Raw genomic sequence first — 22,859 nt, forward strand, 5'->3', positions numbered from 1 at the left:
GAGGCTAATTACTTTACAATATTGTAGTGGTTTTTGTCATACATTGACATGAATCAGCCATGGATTTACATGTATTCCCCATCCCGATCCCCCTTCCCACCTCCCTCTCCACCCGATTCCTCTGGGTCTTCCCAGTGCACCAGGCCTGAGCACTTGTCTCTTGCATCCAGCCTGGGATGGTGATCTGTTTCACCCTAAATAATATACATGTTTCGATGCTGTTCTCTCAAAACATCCCACCCTCACCTTCTCCCACAGAGTCCAAAAGTCTGTTCTGTACATCTGTGTCTCTTTTTCTGTTTTGCACATAAGGTTATCGTTACCATCTTTCTAAATTGCATATATATGCGTTAGTATACTGTATTGGTCTTTATCTTTCTGGCTTACTTCACTCTGTATAATGGGCTCCAGTTTCATCCATCTCATTTGAACTGATTCAAATGAATTCTTTTTAATGGCTGAGTAATATTCCATGGTGTATATGTACCACAGCTTCCTTATCCATTCATCTGCTTATGGGCATCTAGGTTGCTGCCATGTCCTGGCTATTATAAACAGTGCTGCGATGAACATTGAGGTGCACGTGTCTCTTTCAGATCTGGTTTCCTCAGTGTGTATGCCCAGGAGTGGTATTGCTGGGTCATATGGCAGTTCTATTTCCATTTTTTTAAAGAAATCTCCACACTGTTCTCCAGAGTGGCTGTACTAGTTTGCATTCCCACCAACAGTGTAAGAGGGTTCCCTTTTCTCCACACCCTCTCCAGCATTTATTGCTTGTAGACTTTTGGATAGTAGCCATCCTGACTGGCGTGTAATGGTACCTCATTGTGGTTTTGATTTGCATTTCTCTGATAATGAATGATGTTGATCATCTTTTCATGCGTTTGTTAGCCATCTGTATGTCTTCTTTGGAGAAATGTCTGTTTAATTCTTTGGCCTATTTTTTGATTGGTGCTGGAAGCCGGCACATGAGATCCCACCCATGACAAGGTCATGGGGAGAAAGCCTGATGGGCAAGGTGGATCAGGTTTTCAGGGATTCTGAAAAGCTGCCCCAAAGCTGCCCCCGGCACTCACCTTAAAGATGGTATCTGTTCTTCTGATGCTTGCTTTAATAGATTACTTCCTAATTTCTGTAACATAGGCAGAAGGCCTTCCCAGATTTCTTTCCAAATAAGAATCAATTTAGAACTTTAATCTATAAGTTTTTTGGGTGGTGGTATTTTATGAGATTATTTAGGGTGAAAGGAGTGTTTTAATTTAAACTCCTTTGTTGGTAGTTTGTTAGCCAAATGCATTTATGCCCTTGGTACTAATATGCATGATTGCTTATAATATTCTAATCATAAAATAGCATAAATAACCTGATTATATAAAAGCCCTAATAGACGTAGAGCATTTTTGAGGGGTGAAGGAGTTTTATTAAAAAATATAAGAAAAAATTATTATAGAAGTATTTATTGAGTTGACGTTTGCTTGCTGTGTTTTGCTTGCTGTGTTTTTGCATTTAATGTGCTAAGGTTGTGCTATAGAAACCACTGTTAATATAGTTAAAGATCTAGAGAAATAAGAACTTAGTCCTAGTGTGGTAACAATGAGATGGCTGTTAATTGTCAGCCAGGAGTGCTAGGCAGAAGCTGCCTCACCAAAGTCGCAGAGTCAGTGTGGGGTAAACTTCTTAGATAAACGCAACTGACAACTTCTGCAGAAGGATTAATTTTTGTGTTAACAAGGTTATACTTCTACTCTGTACTGTTCCCCTATGAGACTGCTACCAGAGAAACAGAAAATAGGTTTACATTCACCTGACTTGCATAAAATGTTAATAGGTCCCAAGACAGGAAGATAATGTACAAGACCCTCATAAACAAACAAGTATGCAGAAAACACCCTGGTTTTGTGAAGGACAAGCTGACCTAATGTTAAACTATCTTCCCCTTAGAAATGTACTAACTTAGGGTATAAAAGCTATGGTAAAAAATAAAGCATTGCCAGACTCTGCCAGACCCTACAAACACCCCCATCTGGTCATTCTCTCTCTCTCTCTCTCTCTCTCTTTCTCTCTCTCTCCCTCGCAGACTTGGCCCTATCAAGGCGGGTCTCATGTGTCTTCTCTATCTCTCGCTGACGCCGTTCATCCTGAGGGTGCCCCCTGGATCCTACCGAGGCTGGACCCCGGCAGATTGGGTCATTTATTTTTCTGGAATTGAGCTGCAGGAGTTGCATGTATATTTTTGAGATTAATCCTTTGTCTGTTGCTTCATTTGCTATTATTTTCTCCCAATCCTAGGGCTGTCTTTTCACCTTGCTTATAGTTTCCTTTGTTGTGCAAAAGCTTTTAAGTTTATTTAGGTCCCGTTTGTTTATTTTTGCTTTTATTTCCAATATTCTGGGAGGTGGGTCATAGAGGATCCTGCTGTGATTTATGTTGGAGAGTGTTTTGCCTATGTTCTCCTCTAGGAGTTTTATATTTCTGGTCTTACATTTAGGTCTTTAATCCATTTTGAATAACGAATATAGTAAAGTTTCAGGATATAAAATTAACACACAGAAATCCCTTGCATTCCTATACACTAACAATGAGAAAACAGAAAGAGAAATTAAGGAAACAATACCATTCACCATTGCAACAAAAAGAATAAAATACTTAGGAGTATATCTACCTAAAGAAACAAAACACCTATACATAGAAAACTATAAAACACTGATGAAAGAAATCAAAGAGGACACAAACAGATGGAGAAATATACCATGTTCATGGATTGGAAGAATCAATATTGTCAAAATGGCTACACTACCCAAAGCAATCTATAGATTCAATGCAATCCCTATCAAGCTACCAACGGTATTTTTCACAGAACTAGAACAAATAATTTCACAATTTGTATGGAAATACAAAAAACCTCGAATAGCCAAAGTAATCTTGAGAAGAAGAATGGAACTGGAGGAATCAACCTGCCTGACTTCAGACTATACAACAAAGCCACAGTCATCAAGACAGTATGGTACTGGTACAAAGACAGAAATGTAGATCAATGGAACAGAATAGAAAATCCAGAGATAAATCCACGAACCTATGGACACCTTATCTATGACAAAGGAGGCAAGAATATACAAATCAAAAAAGACAACCTCTTTAACAAGTGGTGCTGGAAAAACTGGTCAACCACTTGTAAAAAAATGAAACTAGAACACTTTCTAACACCATACACAAAAATAAACGCAAAGAACATTTTTATATATCAATTTCCCTTGTCTCTCTTACCATGCTTGTTTCATATTCTATGTAATATTACCTTTGACCAGCAAACTCATTTTATGACAATGTATAATCATACGGAATTTATAAAGATTAGTGTGTGTCTATCAACAAGAAGTAACTGGCTTGGTAGAATAATGGAATAGCATGCTAGGTGAAATAACACTGTGTCTGATGTCAGGGTTATTTCCTTAGTTCAGTTAAGTTCAGTCACTCAGTCGTGCCCAACTCTTTGCATCCCCATGGACTGAATCACGTCAGACCTTCCTGTCCATCACCAACTCCTGGAGTTTACTCAAACTCATGTCCATTGAGTCAATGATGCCTTCCAACCATCTCATCCTCTGTTGTCCCCTTCTCCTCCCACCTTCAATCTTTCCCAGCATCAGGGTCTTTTCAAATAAGTCAGTTCTTTGCATCAGGTGGCCAAAGTATTGGAGTTTCAGCTTCAGCATCCATCCTTCCAATGAATATTCAGGACTGATTGCCTTTAGGATGGATTGATTGGATCTCCTTGCAGTCCAAGGGACTCTCAAGCGTCTTCTCCAACACCACAGTTCAAAAACATCAGTTCTTAGGCACTCAGCTTTCATTATACTCCAACAATCAAATTCATACATGACTACAGGGAAAACCATAGCCTTGAATAGACAGACCTTTGTTGGCAAAGCAACGTCTCTGCTTTTTATTATGCTGTCTAGGTTGGTCATTACTTTCCTTCCAAGGAGTAAGTGTTTTTTAATTTCATGGCAGCAATCACCATCTTCAGTGATTTTGGAGCCCCCAAAAATAGTCAGCAACTGTTTCCACTGTTTCCCCATCTATTTGCGACAAAATGATGGGACCGGATGCCATGATCTTAGTTTTCTGAATGTTGAGCTTTAAGCCAACTCTTTCACTCTCCTCTTTCACTTTCATCAAGAGGCTCTTTAGTTCTTCTTCACTTTCTGCCATAAGGGTGGTGTCATCTGCATATCTGAGGTTATTGATATTTCTCCCAGCAATCTTAATTCTAGCTTGTGCTTCCTCCAGCCCAGCGTTTCTCATGATGTGCACTGCATATAAGTTAAATAAGCAGGGTGATAGTATAGAGCCTTGATATACTCCTTTTCCAATTTGGAACCAGTCTGTTGTTCCATGTCCAATTCTAACTGTTGCTTCCTGACCTGCATACAGGTTTCTCAAAAGGCATGTCAGGTGGTCTGGTATTCCCACCTCTTTCAGAATTTCCCACAGGTTATTTTGATCCACACAAAGGCTTTGGCATAGTCAATAAAGCAGAAATAGATGTTTTTCTGGAACTCTCTTGCTTTTTTGATGATCCAGGAGATGTTGGCAGTTTGATCTCTGGTTCCTCTGGCTTTTCTAAATCCAGCTTGAACATCTGGAAGTTCACGGTTCACATATTGCTGAAGCCTGGCTGGGAGAATTTTGAGCACTACTTTGCTAGTGTGTGAGATGACTGCAATTGTGTGGTAGTTTGAGCATTCTTTGGCGTTGCCTTTTATTGGGATTGGAATGAAAACTGACCTTTTCCAGTCCTGTGGCCACTGCTGAGTTTTCCAAATTTGCTGGCATATTGAGTGCAGCACTTTCACAGCATCGTCCTTTAGGATTTGAAATAGTTCACCTGGAATTCCATCACCTCCACTAGCTTTGTTCTTAGTGATGCTTCCTAAGGCCCACTTGACTTCACATTCCATGATGGATTGCTCTAGATGAGTGTGAGAGATCACACCATCATGATTATCTGGGTTGTGAAGATCTTTTTTGTATAGTTCTTCTTTGTATTCTTGCCACCTCTTCTTAATATCTTCTGCTTCTGTTAGGTCCATACCATTTCTGTCCTTTATTAAGCCCATCTTTAAATGAAATGTTCCCTTGGTATCTCTAATTTTTCTTGAAGAGATCTCTAGTCTTTCCCATTCTATTGTTTTCCTCTATTTCTTTGCATTGATCACTGAGTAAGGCTTTCTTATCTCTCCTTGCTATTCTTTGGAACACTGCATTCAAATGTGCATGTCTTTCTTTTTCTCCTTTTCTTTTTGCTTCTCTTCTTTTCACAGCTATTTTTTAAGGCCTCCTCAGACAGCCATTTTGATTTCTTGAGAAGAATGTACAGGGCACTAAATAAAGAATACAAGTTCATAAGGAGATAAAGAATACTTTGTTTATAAAGAGATTGTCTTATACTTAGTACCATTTAGGGAAGTCTGGTAACTCAGGAGTAGTAGAATTGTGTGGAGATTATAATGGGGCGGGGCAGGCATACAGTTAATATTGCAAGACCTTTAGTGAGAACATCAGCCCAGGGGTTAGAGGTCATGTTCCTCCAAAGGGAAACCTGGAAGCCGTCCTCTGGAGACTGCAGTGAGTGTCAGACAGAGGCCTTCTCCATGTGCTATCCAGGCCCTCAAGGCCTCAGGGCAGGAGGGTGAGATGGGGGCCCAGGACAGTTTGAGGACTGTGTCCTACAGAGCCCCAGAGCCCTCTCATGGGCACCCACAGTCCAGGTCCAGGCTTGAAGCCTCTCCCCAATCCCTGCCTCCATGACTGTAAGTTGTAGAGGTCGATATGAGTGTGGTCCCCGGAGCCCTGGGCAGCTGGGGGATGTGACCCTGGCTATTAAGGTAAGAGTTCACCAGCTTCTGTCTCTCCATTCATGTTTCCACACTTGGTCTAGTGTTGATTGGTTGTCAACCCCCAGGAGGTGGCAGGAGGTTAGGTTGGTATGCAAGGATCTTACACATCATTAGTTCAGGCTCACCTCTGTGGTTGGGACCTCTCTCAAAGAGGGTAATTGTTGCTAACTGGGGATTGACTCGATTGGTATTTGCTGCAAGTGTGTCTCTCCAGTTTAAATGAAGAGCCTGAGGCCCGACTGGGTCCTGGGCACCAGGCGCCCTGAGAGATGAAGGCTGGGTGGGATCTGGGACCCGGCTCTGAGGTGCTGCCAGCTGAGACCTGCCCCCTCAGCCAGGGTCGGGCACTGGTGGGAGGACCCAGACTGGGTGCTGGATGGGTGTCCTCCTGAACCCCAGCAGGATCACCTGCCCACCCAGGACCCCATCCTCCTGGCCTAGGCCTGGACCCCAGAGGTAGAGGGCAATGCCCGGGACCTGACCCGTTCTTGTCAGAACTTACAGTAGCATTTGTTTTGTGGAGGTTTACAGGAACATCCTGACCTGACCATGACCTGACCTCAAGAACAGAGACTCTGACCCCAGAATTAACCGGGCCACTCCCTCAGCTTTCCTAGAAAAGGGCTTTGCTGAAAGCTTTCTGGGAGCTCAGGGTGTTTTGTTGTTTGTTTGTTTGTTTTTTGTCTTTTTTCTTGTATGGCTCTGCAGTAAGGCTTTCTCTGCTCCTGTTTTGGTGTTGTCTGGCCTCACTGTGTGTTAGGAACACAGACTTGTGATCAGTACCAAGATGATATTCTAATCAAGAACAGAATCTCTTTTTATTCTCAGTGTGTTAGTTTCAACCCTCCTCACCCTGAAATGTTCACTATCAACAGAATTTTGGGGAGCAGGCCATTTTCTCTCATATAAATTATTTTCATAATCAGGGAGGAATGTGTGAGCATGAGATTCAATTTTTGAAATAAAATGTTTGCTCTGAACAAGCAGCTTTGTCCATGGAATCGCACTTTCTGCACAGCAGCAGTTGGACTCGTCCTGTGCAGAGTCCAGTTATCTCTAAGAGTCCTGTGATGAATTGTCACCACCTAATATGATAACACATTCTGCTTTCTGTACCAACTGCCACTTTGTGAGCTGAGAGGTTCACATACGGTGTCAAGTGAGAAGAGCTCACCTTCAATCTCGAGGGTTTGAAATGGCCAGCCTAAACTGTTGTTCTGGATTTAGGTTCTGGATCCTCTGAAGGCTGGTCCTTCAAATGGGCTGCTTGACTTTTACTGATGTATCTTCCTCATTTTTTTTTTTTTTTCATTTCCATCACTCTGATTTATATACTGAGTTATAGCTCTATTTTATACTTTGCTTTATTCCTTAAGTTTTATTTTTAATTCATCCATCAGCTGGCTGCCTTAAATATCTTCCTAAATTTAGAAAAATGTGCAATTTCCTAGTGCCAGTTTTGTACACACCCTACTAGAGAATGGGCTTCCTTTGTAGCTCAGTCGGTAAAGAGTCTGACTGCAATGCAGGAGACCTGGGTTTGATTCCTGGGTAGGGAAGATCCCCTGGAGAAGGAAATCACAACCCACTCCAGTATTCTTTTTTTTTTTTCCATTTATTTTTATTAGTTGGAGGCTAATTACTTTACAATATTGTAGTGGTTTTTGCCATACATTGACATGAATCAGTCATGGATTTACATGTATTCCCATCCCGATGCCCCCTCCTACCTCCCTCTCCACCTGATCCCTCTGGGTCTTCCCAGTGTACCAGCCCTGCGCACTTGTCTCATGCATCCAACCTGAGCTGGTGATCTGTTTCACCCTTGATAATATACATGTTTCGATGCTGTTCTCTCAAAACATCCCACCCTCACCTTCTCCCACAGAGTCCAAAAGTCTGTTCTGTACATCTGTCTCTTTTTCTGTTTAGCATATAGGGTTATCGTTACCATCTTTCTAAATTCCATATATATGCATTAGTATACTGTAATGGTCTTTATCTTTCTGGCTTACTTCACTCTATATAATGGGCTCCAGTTTCATCCATCTCATTAGAACTGATTCAAATAAATTTTTTTATTGGCTGAGTAATATTCCATGGTGTGTATGTACCACAGCTTCCTTATCCATTCATCTGCTGATGGACATCTAGGTTGCTTTCATTTCCTGGCTATTATAAACAGTGCTGTGATGAACATTGGGGTGCACGTTTCTCTTTCAGATCTGGTTTCCTCAGTGTGTATGCCCAGCAGTGGGATGGCTGGGTCATATGGCAGTTCTACTTCCAGTTTTTTAAGAAATCTCCACACTGTTCTCCATAGCAGCTGTACTAGTTTGCATTCCCACCGACAGTGTAAGAAGGTTCCCTTTTCTCCACACCCTCTCCAGCATCTATTGCTTGTAGACTTTTGGATAGCAGCCATCCTGACTGACATGTAATGGTACCCTGTTGTTGTTTTGATTTGCATTTCTCTGATAATAACTGATGTTGAACATCTTTCCATGTGTTTGTTAGCCATCTGTATGTCTTCTTTGGAGAAATGTCTGTTTAGTTCTTTGGCCCATTTTTTGATTGGGTCATTTATTTTTCTGGAATTGAGCTTCAGAAGTTGCTTGTATATTTTTGAGATTAATCCTTTGTCTGTTGCTTCATTTGCTATTATTTTCTCCCAATCTGAGGGCTGTCTTCACCTTGCTTATAGTTTCTTTTGTTGTGCAAAAGCTTTTAAGTTTAATTAGGTCCCATTTGTTTATTCTTTCCTTCATTTCCAATATTCTGGGAGGTGGGTCATAGAGGATCCTGCTGTGATTTATGTCAGAGAGTGTTTTGCCTATGTTCTCCTCTAGGAGTTTTATAGTTTCTGGCCTTACATTTAGATCTTTAATCCATTTTGAGTTTATTTTTGTGTGTGGTGTTAGAAGGTGTTCTAGTTTCATTCTTTTACAAATAGTTGACCAGTTTTCCCAGCTCCACTTGTTAAAGAGGTTGTCTTTTTTCCATTGTATATCCTTGCCTCCTTTGTAAAGATAAGGTGTCCATAGGTTCGTGGATTTATCTCTGGGCTTTCTATTCTGTTCCATTGATCTATATTTCTGTCTTTGTGCCAGTACTATACTGTCTTGATGACTGTGGCTTTGTAGTAGAGTCTGAAGTCAGGCAGGTTGATTCCTCCAGTTCCATTCTTCTTTCTCAAGATTACTTTAGCTATTCGAGGTTTCTTGTATTTCCATACAAATTGTGATATTATTTGTTCCAGTTCTGTGAAAAATACCGTTGGTAGCTTGATAGGGATTGCATTGAATCTATAGATTGCTTTGGGTAGTATAGTCATTTTGACAATATTGATTCTTCCAATCCATGAACATGGTATATTTCTCCATCTATTTGTGTGCTCTTTGATTTCTTTCATCAGTGTTTTATAGTTTTCTATGTATAGGTCTTTGTTTCTTTAGGTAGATATACTCCTAAGTATTTTATTCTTTTTGTTGCAATGGTGAGAGGTATTGTTTCCTTAATTTCTCTTTCTGTTTTCTCATTGTTAGTGTATAGGAATGCAAGGGATTTCTGTGTGTTAATTTTATATCCTGCAACTTTACTATATTCATTGATTAGCTCTAGTAATTTTCTGGTAGAGTCTTTAGGGTTTTCTATGTAGAGGATCATGTCATCTGCAAACAGCGAGAGTTTCACTTCTTCTTTTCCTATCTGGATTCCTTTCCCTTCTTTTTCTTCTCTGATTGCTGTGGCCAAAACTTCCAAAACTATGTTGAGTAGTAGTCATGAGAGTGGGCATCCTTGTCTTTTTCCTGATTTTAGGGGATGTGCTTTCAATTTTTCACCCTTGAGGGTGATGCTTGCTGTGGGTTTGTCATATATAGCTTTTATTATGGTGAGATATGTTCCTTCTATTCCTGCTTTCTGGAGAGTTTTATCATAAATGGATGTCAAAGCCTTTGTCAAAGGCTTTTTCTGCATCTATTGCCACTCCAGTATTCTTGCCTGGAAAATTCCATGGAGAGAGGAGTCTGAAAGGTTATAGTCTGTTAGGTTGCAAGACTCAGACACAACTGAGTGACTAAGCACACCAGAGAATAGTTGAAAATCACTCTAGTTTACCTACTGAGTTATAAATGTATTTTATAGTTTTGTTTGATTCCTTAATTTATGTTTTTTGATTCTTCAGTTAGTTTGCTGCCTTAAATATCTTCCTAAATTTAGAAATATGTACAATTTCCCAGTGTCAGTTTTGTACACACCCTACCAGAGAACAGATGGAAAGACCTGAAGCAAGAGAAATGTGAGGTCTCTCACACAATAGACATTACAGGAAAAGGAAATTACAGCTCAACTCTTCTAAATGTAGCTGCCCAAATCTACAAGTACTAGCAGTGTAAATCCAGAGACTTTTAAGAAGGAAAGACATGGAGATTTACTGGTGGAATTTCCATGGGTAGATGTGGACAGGATCACTGCTCAGCTGTTGCCAAGCTTTCCCTGGTGACTCAGACAGTAAGGAATCTGCCTGCAATGAGGAGACCTGGGTTCAACCCCTGAAAGATACCCTGGATGAGGGCATGGCAACCCACCCCAGTATTCCTGCCTGAAGAGTCCCCATGGACAGGGGAGCCTGGTGGACTGCTGTCCATGGAGTCACAAAGAGTCTGACATGACTGAGCAACTAAGCACAAACTTACATGTTCACATGTCTAGGGATTTTGTTAAGATGGGGCAGTGCTGCTGGGTTAGTAGGATGAACATTTGGTCACTGAGGGAAGGACGGTCTGCCTGTTAGTCCTCAAGGAGAATCGGGGTGCTGTCTCCAGGCTGTGAGTATAGAGATGATTTTCAAATGAATATGGAGCTCTGCTGTCTTCCACTACAAGGTCTACATTATGATGAGTAGTTGATAGAGTCAGAGTTTTAGTGAGGAAAGACTTGAGCTCCTGCCCATTTTTAGCTAGTGCTTGGTCCAAGCTGCTCAAATCAGTGCTCATATCCACTGTGAGACTTTGAGCACCACAGACGTAAGTCACCACAACCCAGCACAGAGGGCCACCTCCCCAGCTAGTGCACTTTAACTGCTCATCCAGACTTGGCCAGTGGAGGGAAACTAATTACTTGTAGAGCCATCACACAGCCTTTGGTTTAGAAGGTTCTGAGCTCTGAGCCAACTTGGTGGCCAAACAGACCACTGGCCACTCAGCAAGGTGACCTGGGCTTTGAGAAGGTTGCTTGTGAGATGGTTGAACATGCAAAGAGGCTGGGGAGGATGGACAGAGTTGGGATCCTGTGGTCTTTCTGAGGGGCTTTGCTCAGAAGAAACTTGTGTTTTGGATCAGGAATTGAAATATAGAGACAAATGGTAGGAGGGGGATTGGAGCTCCTTTTAGACTCAGACATCTTCCCCAGGGCATCACTCATCCACAGAAAACTAGGGGCAGGAGAATTTGAAGGGAGAAAGCTCCTGGCTCAGGGGATCAGCAAACATCTCAGGGGTGAAGTCATCTGTGTCTTCAGGGAACTCTCTACAATCCTGTCCCATAGCCATCACATCACTGTGTGCTCTTGAAAAGTCACTTGATCTCTCTAAATTTTAACACCCTCTACTGTAACATATAGGTTACAGCCCCCACTGTGTCCCTGCTTCCTCCACAGCAGGGCTGGGTGTCAGAGGACATGATAATAGATACTCTCTATGAGCTGTAAAGCCTTGTTTCTGTGAAAAAGCTGAAGAGTAAGTTTCCATCCCCACTTATTGGTGCCATCCAAATGCCCTCTCTGCTTTCAACCACCAGATGCACCTTATTCTTGACATGGTTCAAGACTGAACACTTACAGAGCACTCATGAAGCACAGTCCTTTACTTTTCTACTTATTTATTTGTCTATCTATATTTATTTATTTGTCTGTCTATATTTATTTATTTGTCTGCATCGGGTCTTAGTTGTGGCACATGGGATCTTCATTGCATCATACAGATCCTTTGTTGCAGTGCATTGACTCTCTAGTTGTGGCATTTGGGTTTAGTAGTTGCAACTTGTGGGCTTGGTTGCCCCGAGACCTGTGGGACCTTAGTTTCCTGACCTGAACTCAAACCCCTGTCCCCTGCATTGTGAGGCAGATTCTTACCCACTGGACACCAGGGAGGTCCCTCCTTTATTTTTCTAGTATTTTACCCATATTTACTCATTCTGGGCCTCATAATATGAAAATTAGGCCATATTAACTTTTCTCCAGCTCAGCACAGGGAACTGAGACAAAGAGGGATCCATACGTCTTTCCCAAGTACCTGCTTCTCCTGAACAGGATCTGAATCTGGTCCATCAGGCATGGTCACCATGCTCTGCTGAGCTTCCAGGTCTCAGTTAAATAGAGATGTTTGTCTGCACAGACAGTCTGTAGGTGTTTTCAGTGTACATCAAACTGCAGATCTTCCTCAGTCCACCTTGGATTCAGGAGGCCCTGCTAGGCATCTGGTGAAGAAGGGGACCAGAGGATTCAATTGTGGATCAATGATTATTAGTTCCCATGTGGTCCTCTGCCAGCAAGATGTCAACAGCTCTCTCCATTTTAATGCATTTCACAGGATGCTTTGCCCAGAAGGCAAGAAGAACCATTCCTCAGAAGTCAAGAATATCAACCACCAGCTGAGTCAAGAGGGTTCATAGTTGGCCACCAAAATGGGTGACCCAGTTGAAGGTACTGTGGAAATTTTCTCATTAAGTTCACTCAAGAATAATTATTGTAATATGTTCAGTGCCTCATATTTAAGAAAAAAATTGAAATATTAAGCAATGTTCTTCTTTTATTTCACGTTTTCAAACTGATCTGACATCAATCGGTACTGTTTTAGCTATGGAAGGAAAGATGCCTTTAAAGTTCAGTATTTGCTTTGTGTTTAAGAGTGAATATCATCTCTAGCTATGGTTTTGACATTAGCTAATTTTTTAACATTAGATGTGATATATTTCTCCATGAAGTCGTGTTTCAAGAATGTTTTAAATAATTAGGTTTTATTTAGAACAGGATTACATTGACATAAAAAGTGTATAGGCAATATAGACAATTCCTATATACTATCACTCCAGTTTCAGCTAACATATGTTACTAACTGATAACATATGTAAGGTACATTTATTGTGATTAGGGAGAGAATATATTTTTAGTAATTAAATCCATAGTTCACCTAAGATTCTCACTTTGTGTTGTTACATTCAATGATACTGAAATTGAGCAGGACCGTCTGTTCATTGCCCCCCCCCCCCATTGTCCCTTTTCTCTGCCTGCCTTTTGCCTGTGGAAAACTTTAACCAGAGACAAGTTTAACCAGAGAAGACAAAAATACTGAAACAAAGGAAAACAATAAAAGGAGACTAAATAACAATAATGTAGTCATGAAGCACAGTCAAGGACCTTTAGTTCTTTCTCAAGGGCTGTAGATAATGTTCTGAGCCATATCCTGTGAGCTGTCTTACAGATACCAAAACACCAGGTGAGGAAGTTAACTACATGAAGACCAGACTATATCCAGGAATTGAGCTGTCACGATTCTGAGAACTGACCACAAGGAAATGGGAACAAGCACACCCCAGAACTGAAGATTAATTGCCTGAAACAACCAAGACGATGCTAGTCAGACTGCTGATGACCAGTTTGAGGATGACTGTGCTGTTTCTATGTAACCTCCCCTCCCACTCTGTCCATAACGGCTCTCACCCCCTTGTCGGGGGTGGGAGTAGTGGAGTCGGCCTTTGGAAGCTGTCTGCCACCATTCCCCCCGCCCCAGTTGCCAGCATCTGAAATAAATCAAACTTTCCTTTCTACCAACCTGGCCTGCTTATTGGCTTTTGAGTGGTGAGCAGCCAGACCCCCCACACATACTTTTCAATAACAATATTTTAAATATTAAAATTGTTGTCTATCACCATTATGGTAACTTATAGAAATCGGTACATTAACGCTCATAGTGTATTCTGAGTAGTCAAGAGACAGAAATGACCCAAAGACCATTGTGTGATGAATGAATAATGAAATATATACACAGAATGGAATACTATTCAACAACAAAAATGAATTAAGGATTGAAATATGCTACAAAATAAATGGCCCAAATGATGCAAAGATATATTATGGTTAGTGAAATAAGGCAGGCACAGAATGGCAAATATTGCATGATTTCACTGCTTTAACGTACATAGAATAGGTAAACTCATGGAAACTGAAAGTAGAAATTAGAAATTACCAAAAGGGAAATAGAAATTACCAAAGCCAGGAGGCAAGAGGGAAGGTGGATTATGACTTAATGGGTACAGAGGTTATGTTGGATCTGATGACAAAGATTTAGATGTAGACGATGTTGATAAGTACACAACATCATGAAAGTAGAAAATGCTATGGAATGTTTTAATTCTTACAAATTATGAAAAGAATAAATGCAATATATTTTGATCAGAGTGCTCAATTGCTAAGTTGCGTCTGACTCACATGAGCCCATGGACAGCAGCACAGCAGGCTTCCCTGTCCTTCACTGTCTCCTGGAGTTTGCTCAAATTCATGTCCACTGAGTCAATGATGCCATCCAAACATTTCATTCTCTGTACCCCCGCTTTCCTCTGCCCTCAATCTTTCCCAGCCTCAGGGGCTTTTCCAGTGAGTCTGCTCCTCACATCAGGTGGTCAAAGTATTGGAGCTTCAGCATCAGTCCTTCCAATGATTATTCAGGGTTGACTTCCTTTGGGATTGACTGGTTTGATCTCCTTGCTGTCCAAGGGACTCTGCAGAGTCTCTTCAGCACCACTGTTCTAAGCATCTATTCTTTGGCACTCAGCCTTCTTTATGGTCCAAGTCTCACAACTGTACATGACTATTGAAACATCATGTGATTTTTAGTGCTTCTCTTTGTCATACTGACAATTTCAAGTTGATCAGGTTCCCCTTAGCTAGAAAACTAAAGGTTTTCTGTCTCATTCCTGAAATGTACATTTCCATTGCTTTCCTCCACCCACCAGGAAGGTTGTCCAATAGATCTCAACCCACACTTATTAACCAACCACACCCATACACTGCCCCCATGTGTCCACATTAGCAAGGTCTTTGCAGTCAGCATCACAGGTGTCCTGACAATTCCTCTATGTCCTCCTAGAGCTCCCTGAAGACCAGCTGGAGGAGCTATCCAGTTGAAAGTTGGAGGAAGAGTCTCTGCCCACCTCCTTGGTAAGTGTCAATTATTTATCTGAGGTAAAAGTGTTGCTTTATGTCTTTATTTTTCAGTTGAGTTCAGATAAAATTTCTCTATTCAAGACAACTGAGACATACAGTGTTTAATTCGGTGGATGAATGTTGAGTCTCCCAGCAGATAATTTATTCAAAAGGACATTTTTTTAAAAAATGACAACATCAATTAGAAACTGCGGTCGGGAGCACATTCCTAAGAAGAAAACTTTCCTTGAAATAAAATGTTCTAATCGCTGGTCACAATGGGCTTGAGAGGTATTTCGGGAGAAGCTCGTGCCTTTCCCACAGGCATCCTCTCTGTTTTCTCTTGGGGCTGTGGACTCAACAGCAAATCCCTTTGGTTTTCTGAGAGCAAAAAAGAGAATGAAAGACTTGTGTGCACAGCACACAGATGCTGACACCCTCACACTGCTGTCTGCTCTCTGATCTCAGGGGCATGGTAGAGCCAACAAAAGCAATTTGCATGCAGGGACCTCCCTCTGCTGAGGAACAATCTAGCTGACGAAGGTGGGGTTCTCTTCCCGGCTCTGGTTGGAGAGGAGCCCTGATTCCAGGTGCCTACAGGGGGCGAGGGCTGGGAGCACAGAGCAAGAGACTGATCTGCCCACATAATCCAGGGAAGCTATGGGCAGATTAACAGTTGACTTTTGGCCCAGGCATTAGTGTGGGAGTCACCTCGAGACCTGCATCCTTCTGTCAACTTACAGAGAGCTGTGTAGCTTCATGTAGACAATACAGGTCTCATCCATCAGTGCACGTGTCACTGCATAAACAGATAAGAACGGGGAAGATGTGTAACTGCATTGGGTAACATTACCTTTCAAGTGATCAATTCCTGCAGCACACACTCAAGGGATAGTGGCAACAAAGAACTCAAAATAAAACTTGATTGTTAGCCTGGCGAGCATGACTCTTACTGAAATCTCCCACCTGGATTACAGACAGTCAGTGCTTACTCTGTGCTTACTATAAGTAACTGTCTCACGAAATGTACGGTCCTTGTGAGTATGGAGAGACACTGACTCTGTGGACATGCACAGCCTGTATAGAAAAGCTAATATTGATAGAAAATATGATATTATTGATAGTGGCTGTATTTAAATAGTAAGAATTCAGTATTATCAGACCTTGTATATTTGATTTTCATTAAGACAAATGATTAGTGAATAAATATAATAGCATAGTTTACCCAGGATTGTCCATCCTCTAACAGAGTTAACTTTTAATCAAGAACAAAGTCACATAGAAAGCATGGTAAGTAGAGTAACAGCAACTGTGCATCTTGGGGGAAGAGTGATCTGGGAAAAATCAAGAGACCGTGGCAATTTAGTAGAAGCTCAAAATAAGCAGGAGGACTCATGGGTCTCTTTTACTGAACAGGATCATGTGTTTTAGAGTTTTCCCTTTTTGTTTTTTTTTTTTTTTTTTGGATTGAACATTTCCTTTTGATTAGGTTCCTCTAAGCCAAAGCTCTGTTTTCATCTCCTTCCTCCTCTAAAGAGGATGGATGAACACAAGTTCAGCCCATGCTTACTAAACTTCCACATCCAAACCCACCACCCCATGTCCACACAAAGAGAAAAGCCCCCGAATGGTTCCCAAGCAGCCTCACCAGTGTTCAATCAGCCACTCTGTGTCCCTCGAGGTTTCACTGAGGACCTGCCAGTCAACCCAACTTGTGGCAGGACGGAAGAGACACTGTTTCTCCAAGGCAAGCTGTTTTTTGTTTTCAAAAAGTAGATTTAGTTTATGAGTATTTGAGGGTGTTCATTCCGGATATAGACGATTCCCTCGGTTGGGATAATGTGGAGTGAGAGTCTTATTACCAACTCATAGTGCCTCTGTTCACAGTACGTTAAAATTGTTAACATCTGTCACACTCTGTAGAGTACAGAATTCTCTCTCCTGCAGCAACTGTTCTTCTAGGAAAGGAATTTGGTAATGTCCAACCCAAATGGACTTGGAAGTTGCATCCTCCAGGCAAAGGTTTTGCCTTTCATCCTATGTGTGCTCTGATCTTGCTGGGTTCCCTGGGTTCCACCACTGCTTCTCATCAGGTTTTCTACTGTCCCCACATGAACCAAAGACTGTGCCTCCATGTGATTTTATCCGCATAGTGTCTTCTCTTCTGTATTTGGCCCTTTCTGCACGTGAAAGCAATATGTATTCTAGAATCTTTCACTTGGGGAGGAAAAGCTTTGTAGATGAGAAAGTTGAGGCTTTCTAACTGATTTTAGTGGAGAGGGCAAACTGATTTCAAATTCCTGCTGGGAATGAGTGTAGGGGCCCTGGTAATAGATAGTAATTTATAAATAGAGTAATATGGCTGATTACTGTGATTCCAGGAAGAAGTTGCATTATGGTTAATAGTGTACGTTTCTGTCCATGGGAATGGGTGTGACTCTGTGTATCATGTATAGTGTGATTTGTGTGTGTGTGTGAATATTTTTATGTTGTGGCTTCCTTGATGTTTGTCACCCTAAATGTCACTGTTACTGGTGTCAACTTCCCCACATAAATTCCCATCACCACTGGATGAGCGTGTATATGAAAGGAAAGTAAACACATTCACTGTATGCATTGATTATACGAAGTGAACATCCTTTAACCTGGAAGACAAATTTCATCACTACCCAAGAAGATGTTTACAGGAATATTTTTAATTTTTATGCATGTTTTTACTGACTGTGCTGGGTCTTCTTTGCTGTGCAAGCTTTTCTCACTTGTGGAGAGCAAGGCCTATTCTCCAGTCGTGGTGCACGGCCTTCTTACTGTGGAGGCTTATTTGTTGCTGAGCGCGGGCTCTAGGGCTCTTGGCTGCAGCAGTTTTGGCACGTGGGCTCAGTAGTTGCAGCTTCTGGGTTCTAGAGCACAGGTTCAGTATTTGTGGTGCATGGGTTTAGTTGCTCTGCGGCATGTGGAATCTTCCTAGACCAGGGATTGAGCCTGTATCTCTTGCATTGGCAGGTAGATTCTTACCGCTGAGACACCAGAGAAGCCCTCCAGGATTTTTAATGAGCCAAACTGCATTTCAAAATCCCCCTCACTGGGTCAATCACACCTTCATTTAATAGTAAATGTCATCTCCTAGTGGTCTTATGGTATTGTTTTTTTTTTTTTATTTTTTTTTTATTTTTTTTAATTTTTTTATTAGTTGGAGGCCAATCACTTCACAACATTTCAGTGGGTTTTGTCATACATTGATATGAATCAGCCATGGATTTACACGTATTCCCCATCCCAATCCCCGCTCCCACCTCCCTCTCCACCCGATTCTCTGGGTCTTCCCAGTGCACCAGGCCCGAGCACTTGTCTCATGCATCCCACCTGGGCTGGTGATCTGTTTCACCATAGATAGTATACATGCTGTTCTTTTGAAATATCCCACCCTCACCTTCTCCCACAGAGTTCAAAAGTCTGTTCTGTATTTCTGTGTCTCTTTTTCTGTTTTGCATATAGGGTTATCATTATGGTGTTTTGATTGGTCATGATTCACCACTCTGCCATATGCCTCATCCACAATCTTTCCTTTTAGAGCTTCTGAATGAGTCCTCCCCGCTCATCTCAGGTACTTGGTCCTGGAGAGGCTCCTTCCTTCTGCAGGGAGCCCCTGGTGGTATCCACAGGCCAAACCCTTTTCTTGAGGAATCTGAGAAAAGAAGAGCCTTCACAAATAGACGGAGGAACTTCAGCCCAGTTTTGCCTCTTAAGCTTTCAAGCGTCCATCAGCCCTGCTGACTCTGTGCACTGTGCTGTTCAGCAGGTCTCTAGAACTTTTCCATCTTGAAACAAATTTTATAAACATTGAACAGACACTCCCTGTGTTACCTCCTCCCAGCTCTTTGAACCGCCCTTCTACTCTCTGCTTCTCTGAGTTTTCCTTTAGAGACCTCAGGTAAATGAAATCATGCAACATTTGCCCTCCTTTGACTGGCTTATTTCACTCTTACCAGTGTCCTCCAGTTCTATTCATGTTGCTGCAAATGACAGGATTTCCTTCCTTATAAAACACTGAGTCACATTCCAGTGTATACACACCACATTTTCTTCATTGATTCATCTGCTTTTGGGCACAGGGCAGTTTTTCTCTCTTGGTGGTTGTGTATAATGTGGCAATGGACATGAGACTGTATATATTTTTTGGACATTGTAGTTTTATCTCCTTTGTACATGAACTGAAAAAAGTGATTCCTTGATCTTATGATAATTCTCTTTCCATTACGTGAAAATGACATGAGATGTTGTGAGAGGTTTCAGTATATATGTACATCACTTTTAGTAATATAGAAAGTTCAACAACATTAAATAGTCCAGTCTATGTATATGCTATGTCACTCCAATTACTTGTCTCTTCTTTCTTACAAGAGTGTCCTATGATTTTCAGTGTACAAATGTTTCACTTCCTAAGGAGACTTTTCCACTGCCTTGCTTGGGTCCTCTAGAGTCAGGGATGGGAAAGATGAGCTCATGAAGAGAGTGACATTTCCGCCCTCCCCTCTATACCTGCCCTCTGGTTACTTGTAGCACAGGAGCACTGGGTCACACCCTTCACCTCTGCCTACCAGGGGTCCCCCTACAGGGATTTTCTCTGGATCTGAGTGTTCACCTTACTGCAGGAATGTCCACAAGGACTTTCCCAATGCCTGATCTGGGTTCAAGAGCCCCAGATACCCACAAATGATCATCTCAGGCCACCCAACCTTCTGCAATAAAGAACAACTACAACAAGCAGTTCAGTGACTTTTCCTTGTCTTTGGAGCTCTTAGAGCTGAACTTTCCAGTGTAGTCATCACTAGTCTGACCTACCTATCTATAATGAACATATTTCAAACAATAATTAACTTTAAATTAAAGAAACAACAAAAATCATGCAATTGCTTGGTCACACTATCCATATTTCAAGTGTGTCCATAAGAGTTGGAATTTCAGGTTGGTAAGCTTGAAGGGAAGAGCAAAACTAGGCCTGTCAAAGTGTAAGGTTGAAAGGTGATTCTCTCAGCATTTCTCTCTCAGGTGAAATTTTGCAACCATGATCAAAGTCTTGTTGAAGGGCTCTGACTCCACAAAGCACAGGTGAGGCCTGAGAACCCAGAGGGAGGACCAAGGAGATGCTGCGTGAGCCAAGCGGAGGAGGAGAGATGGATGGGTCAGCTTGTATAATAACTGTATTACTGCTCATGGTTGTCTTTCCACAGAATGGAACTTGGAGAGCATTTGTGGTGGTGATGTGGAAGAGAGTGCAACTCTAAGGTGTGAGTTAGGGAGACAGGGTTCTCGGACCACTCAGGTTGTACCTGCTTATTTTGAGATGAAGGAAGGTGAATATGAACTTGGAAGAAAAGGAAAAGTGTAGAATTGTGATTTGATTTTTTCATATTTTAATGATGAAATAGAGCTATGTGTCCAGGTGCTTTGTTGTGCTGGAGAGTCATCCCTTCTTGCTTTTCCACTTAGAAATATCCTTTCTCACAAGACTCCTCTTTCATTGCCTTTTCCCTGCCAAATGTGAAAGCTTGGCATCTGGCTAGTACTGTAGGGTATTGTGTACAAGGGACTTTGTCTTCATCTTTCAATGCTCCTATGATAATCATATCCTAGTGGGCGCAAGTCTCATAGTTACTGAAGACCAAGTTCTTGCAGTGAATGTCAGGTGGTGGATGAGACGTGAACCCTCTCCCTCTGCACTTTCAGGACTTGTGGTTTCCCCTCATGTTTGTCCTCACTGTTTATTCCTCATATGAAGGGTGCTGTCAGGGTTGGATGAGTCAAAGCACACGTGCTCTGGCGTCCCTGCCTGGGCTGAGTCTGCTGGAGCTCATCTCAGCACCACACCTCCCCAAGGGTGCTGTGCTGAAGATGCTTCCCCGTGAGAGCAGTCCATGTCCCCCTAGAGACCAGCATGGCCACGGATTCTAGAGACTGTGAAGGGGCCGCTGGCTTTCTTTACACATTTGCTCATGAAGCCCTACTGACCTGGTCTCCTGGGACTGACCAGACCCAGGTCAGAGACTCAGAGCAGCAGGACACACGGTGACTGCTCCCCTTAGAACCCACTACTCCCTCTAGACAGCCCTGCTCCTGCTCCCCACACCCCAGTCCTGCCCACCCTGTGACCTTTCCTCAGACGTTCCCAGGTGTCATCTTCCCAGTCCTGGCAAGATTAGGGTAAACCTTGGCAGGTACTGTGTGTATTTGAAGCTTCACTATCTGTAGAACTTTTGGGGCACCATTTCATACTAAGATAAATTGGACAGTTTAATTTTAATATTTTTTTCATCCTCTCTAAGAGGCTAAGAGTCTTATGTAGTTGTTTTGAGAATTAAGTTTCTCCCAGTTATCTAAATTTATCTCATGCCTAGGACACTTATTTGTTACCTGAAGTTGATTGTGTATCTAGGCTGTTGTGAAAAATGTTGCAGTAAATTTAGGACTGCATATATTGTTCTGTGATGCTGATTTAATTTCCTTTGTGTATATATCCAGAACTGTGTTTGCTGAATCATAAGATACTGTTTATACTTTTATAAGGAACCTTTGTAACTGTTCTTTGTGGCTCAGCTGGTAAAGAAACCACCTGCAATGTGGGAGACGTAGGTTAAATCCCTGGGTTGGGAAGATACCTGGAGAAGGGAAAGGCTACACACTCCAGTATTCTTGACTAGAGAATTCCATGGACTGTTTAGCCCATGGGATACAAAGAGTGGAACATGACTGAGTGACTTTCACTTTCCATAAAATAACTGCACAATTTACATTCCTACCAGAAGTGTACAAAGGTTTCAGCTCCCCACATCATGGCCTTAACCTCTTAATATTTGCCTTTATAATATACAACCTAACAGGGCATGAGTTGTTGATTTGCACTGCTCTGATGATTAGTGAGGTTGAAAACCTTTTCCTGTGTATGTTATCCATTTGTATGTCTTGTTATGGAAATGTCTATTTAAGTCTTTGCACAGTCCTCAACTTGCTTATTTACCATTTTAATTTTTTGTTTGTTTTGCACTTGAGTTGTGGTATTTTCTTATATATTTTCTGTTTGAGCTCTTTATCTGATATTTGGTTATCTTTTTGTCCAAGGGATTATTGAAGAAACTACCCTTTCCCTATTTTGTTGTCTTAGAACCTTGGTGAATGTCATTTGACCATGTATCCATGAGTTTACTTGGGGCCTTTTATTTTGGTCTTTAGGGCTATGTATCTGTTTTTGCCAGTATCACACAGCTTTAAATCCTATATCTTTGTAATGTATTTTGAAATCAGAGGTGAGAAATTTGATCTTTGTTCTCAAGATTATTTTGTCTATTTGGGGTCCTTAGTGGTTCCACATATTTTTGGACATGTTATTTCCATTTTTATGAAAATGACTTTAACATTTTATTGGTGTTGCAATGAATTTATACTTAGCTGTCGGTAGTGTACAAGTGTCAGCAGTAGTAACTCTCAAGTCTATGAGCGAGATCTGTCATTTCAGTTCCGCGTGCCTGTTTCACTCTCTCCGTGGGGTGTGTGGTGTTCAGTGCGCTGGTCGCGTCTCTCTGAAGGCCCTGTGTCCCTCCCTCCCTGATCTCAGAGTCAGTGGTGGAGGGATGGGCTCATGAGGAGATGCAATGTCTCTCCCTCCCTCCTCACCTCTTCTCTGATGATGTTCAGCACAGGCGCCCTGGGCCCTGTGTCCATACCTGTCCCCTCAAGAGGAACACCTGCTGGGAATTCCTGTAA

At 41.8% G+C, this 22,859-nt stretch overlaps 1 long non-coding RNA gene across 2 annotated transcripts in view; it reads left to right on the forward strand.

The window, feature by feature from the left end:
- The window catches only part of LOC122708284, a 37,191-nt gene extending 22,075 nt beyond the window's left edge, over positions 1 to 15,116 (forward strand). The window contains exons 2-3 of one of the 2 annotated variants that reach the window (XR_006345094.1): positions 12,490 to 12,602; positions 15,046 to 15,116. This is a non-coding gene — a long non-coding RNA (uncharacterized LOC122708284). Of the gene's footprint in view, positions 1 to 12,489; positions 12,603 to 13,380; positions 13,761 to 15,045 lie in introns of those variants that run through there. The other variant, XR_006345095.1, reaches the window with a different exon arrangement.
- Positions 15,117 to 22,859: the final 7,743 nt, after the last annotated feature.

This window comes from Cervus elaphus, chromosome 14 (assembly GCF_910594005.1).
Source record: "Cervus elaphus chromosome 14, mCerEla1.1, whole genome shotgun sequence".
NCBI classification, from domain to species: domain Eukaryota; kingdom Metazoa; phylum Chordata; class Mammalia; order Artiodactyla; family Cervidae; genus Cervus; species Cervus elaphus.